This window comes from Cibotium barometz, chromosome 24, assembly GCF_041138505.1.
Source record: "Cibotium barometz isolate CiBa-2024 chromosome 24, ASM4113850v1, whole genome shotgun sequence".
NCBI lineage: Eukaryota > Viridiplantae > Streptophyta > Polypodiopsida > Cyatheales > Cibotiaceae > Cibotium > Cibotium barometz.
In genome coordinates, this window is record NC_141069.1 from 10969951 (window position 1) to 10974171 (window position 4221).

At 44.1% G+C, this 4221-nt stretch overlaps 1 pseudogene; it reads left to right on the forward strand.

Moving 5' to 3' along the window:
• The first annotated feature begins 438 nt into the window (after positions 1-438).
• LOC147624913 (bifunctional pinoresinol-lariciresinol reductase 1-like) lies at positions 439-3513 on the forward strand (annotated as a pseudogene).
• Positions 3514-4221: the final 708 nt, after the last annotated feature.

Sequence of the window (4221 nt, forward strand, 5' to 3'; positions counted from 1 at the left end):
GACCCTTGCAAACTGAAAATGAGTGGTTTATGCATCGAACTTGCGATGCATAAGCCACCTTTTTTTTGGGTCGTTTATGCATCACGAATTTTGGCAAAAACTAAAATGTGTTCATTTTCTTCGCCCGTTTCGCGCGCACTGTAGCAGCTTCAAACTTTGATTCCACGCTCACGGCGATGCGCAGTTCGTCTCTCAATCCAAGCTCACGCGGCCAGGTAAGGTTTGTGTTGGTGGGGTATCTATTTCACCAAAGGGAAAGGCACAGTGTTAGGGAGTGTAGGCGCACTGCGCTTTGTCGGACGCTCTCCCACTTGAGAGTGGGTGCGTCTGTGTGTGTGTGTGTGAGAGAGAGAGAGAGCGAGAGAGTGTGCGAGCGCGCGCGTGTGGCTACGTAATTAGAGACAACGTGCCCTCCCTATGCACTCTCTCGTACAAGCAATGTCACAGCCCGGTCGTGTGCTGATATTTGGCGCTACTGGTTACATTGGCAAGCACATCGCCCAGGCGAGCTTCGATGCTGGGCACCCTATGTTTCTCTTCGTCCGCCCGGAAGGTCATGACGCCCACGGTGCCTCGCGCAGCGCCATTGGTCTTGCGAGCTGCGAACAAGAGCACATGGTCTGCAGGGATGGCCCCAGGAAGGCCGGCATCGCGGAGGTGCCGGACACGAAGTGCACGCGAGGTGCGCTCCACTCATCCTTGGAGTTGTTATGCAGCCCAATTGCGATCTTGCGGTCCACACTCGTAGTGCCCAACAAGGCGGTAAGCAGGTTTACTGAGAAGTCGGCGCCAGCAATCACAGCAGCAGCAGCAGTAGCCATTGTTCTAAGGTGGCGGTTTCAACTTTCAAGCAAGCAACTGCAGGCGAAGATCGGAAGCAAGTAGTTAGTTAGTGATATATAGTGTGAGTGAACTGGACAGTATTCACAAGGCCTAGCTCTTGATGTCCCTAGAGATCCGGTGCTACCTTCTTGAAGGTAAAAAAAAAACCCCAACTGCACCGTCCCTCAGTCTTGAATCAAAGTTGTGAGCAGTGCAATACTTGAAATTACTTATTTGAAATAAAGTAAATGTTCCAATGATTATTCCATTCCTTCGAGACTAATTTTTGTGCTTCAGTACCTAATTGCAGGGCAGCGTAGAAGATCATAGCAGCCTGGTAGATGCAGTGAAGCAAGTAGACATTGTGATATCAGCCATGGGTGAACACAAACTTCTAGATCAACTGAAGCTGATAGAGGCCATGAAAGAAGCTGGGAACATCGAGGTAAAATCAGCAGCTGCAGGATTTAATGATGAGAGTTAGGACGACTAATTTATCATGAGCTAGATAGCGACGAGGAATAGGTAGATGACTGATAGAAAGCAGACGGTGATAATCATGATTGGATTTGTTTATTGCAATCAGCAGTGACATGATGAATGCAGCAGGCATGATTAATTAATTGGGCATCAAGGTTAATTCAGAAGCATTGCATGCGTGTTAATGGTGGGTGTAGAGGTTTTTGCCTTCGGAGTATGGGATGGATCCGGACCATCTGGTGGACTGTCCGTCGCCGGCGGGTGATTTGTTTGCGGAAAAGAGACAAGTCCGGCGAGCTGTGGAGAAGGCGGGGATCCCTTACACCTACGTCTCGGCCAACTACTTTGCCGGCTACTTCTTGGCTGGCCTTGCTCAATATGGCCGGTTCTTGCCACCCACGGACAGCGTGGTCATCTACGGTGATGGCAATCAAAAAGGTCAAATCCTACGTATAACATTTTTGCCATATTTTTTTCGAAGGTTTACACCTTAGATTATGAATTAATTTCGAGATAATTTGAGGCTTTGCAGTAATCTGGGTGAGAGAGGAGGATGCTGCAGCTTATGTGATCAAAACTGTAGAGGATCCTCGTGTAGTAAACACGACTGTCTACATTCGCCCAGCAGCAAACGTCCTTTCTCAAAACGAGGTGGTGCCATTTGGGAAGAGCAGTCAGGAACAGCACTACAAAAGACCCACATTCTTGAGTCTACATGGCTTAAGGACATGCATGGTAAGCATACATTCTCTCTTCATGATATAGATTTATATGAATTTTCTAAATCTGTGATGCATCTCTACATCTCTACATTATCTTAAGGAAGGGTTTCACAAAGCTGCCATGTGGCAAGAATTCGGAGGTTTGGGAAGGGGAAGAGGAGGTTTGGGTACGTGCGAAGCACGGGTTCCCAACTAGTATTTACGATAAGGTCTTGTTCTCTCTCCTTCCTTCACGAAATAGACACAGCAAGGGAAACCTATATTCTTGAGTTACGATAAGTGATAGCTTCTAATAACCTTTAGTTATGTTAATGTTTGAGCATGCAAAAGATAATAAATATTAGATGAAGTACTCATAATAACCTTCCTTTGGTTTAGTCCGACAAAGATTATGAATATTTAGTGAAATAATATTCATAATAACTTTCCTTATAGAGAGAAACTTAGTGGAGAGATGTTGTAACTAGTTGCAAAATGCATTAACATTAAACGGGGTATGTGGGTATGCATTTAAACAAATTTAGTTGCCTTGATTTCTTGGACTTAAAAAAACATACCGATGAACATAGTATCTACCTCTACATGGTAGGGCCCTACCTCTACATGGTAGGGCAAAGACACAAATCCTCTCTCTCTCTCTCTCTCTCTCTATATATATATATATATATATATATATATATATAACCACAAAGACAAACATAATACATTGTGTACCCCCCCAACCTAGGTCTTTCTCTCTTAGGATAGATAGGGGATAGATTGACCTTGGGATAGGCATTTTGTGATTACATGGGTTTAGTAATTGAATCATGGAAAGCTAGTTAAACATCCCACTTATAAGGCTAGAAATAAGTCCTAAGGGTGCGTGTAACTATGTGATGATTTTTCATTGTGTGGTTTGGATCTCATCTAGTAGATGAAGTGGTGATTTGTGAACGTGTTAGGGAAAACATCAAGTGTTCATTTGTGGACAAGGTGGCTGATGGTCTCAAGGACTTCTAAATTTTTACTGGATTTGTGTATACCCCAAATCCATTTGTCTATGATAAGCTCTCAGTTTTGAGTTTCTTATGTTTATTATTTGTGCAAATTTCTTATTGCTTTTGATGTATGAGCATTTTCACTATTTTGAGCTTTATGGTTGGAGTGAATAGAACTTTGCTAACATGAAGCTTCTCATGTTTATGGTTTTCCTATATGCTTATGTGTGTGCTAGTTTGGTGCTCAAAGGATGAAGGTTGAATTTATCAAGTCTTTCAAAGTGTAAATTGGAGTACACTTTGCATTTTAAAGAAAAACAAGAGATGCCACAACTTGTTATAGTAATGACCATGTAAATTAAATCCCACCATTGATTCATCAAGTCTCCACATGGATATTTGATTTGATGGAATTAGGAGAAAATCCCTTCAATTTGTTGAGAAGAGAGGCCTAAACATTGGTGGGTTGGGATAAAGAAGAGAAAAAAAATGCAATTGAAGGGATTTCTTACTTCAGATGTAGGAAGAGTAGTCTCCACATGGATATTTGTGTGTTAATTTGATGGAATTAGGAGAAAATCCCTTCAATTTGTTGAGAAGAGAGTCTTAAACATTGGTGGGTTGGGATAAAGAAAAGAAAAAAGATGCAATTGAAGGGATTCCTTACTTTAGATGTAGGGAGACCACTCATGGGTGACACTAGTACGGCCAGTAGCCTTTGGGGAGGGCTCTTCGAGGGATCCTATTCCCGGAGGTGGCGGCACACCCCAACCCGTGCATACGCTTTTGGTGCAGACGCAAGTGCAGCAGACGCTGGGCCCCAGTGTTTTGACACAGGCCGAGGGCACTCCCCCTTGGCACAGAGGCGCCGCCGTTCGAGGTATGCATTAATCTACTCCGTGTCTAGGTGTAATTTTCATGAAACCATCCAAAATGAATCTTAAAAATTATATGTGTTTTTTGTGCAGTAGTAGTAGTAGTCAGCCATCACCATCACCAGTCTCTTCACCATGTGTGCCTCCTTCTGCACCTCCACCTGCCACCTCGGAGCTTCGCATGCTATCGGGCACGATGCCCACCATTAGCATTCAGGTGGATCAGAGTGGGCGAGTGCAGTATGTAGACGGTGGGGCACTTTTCCGTCGCCGCTTGAGAGAGCTCGTGCACACATACATGCCCAAGATACACATCCACTGGTGGTAAGTCCAATTCTTTCA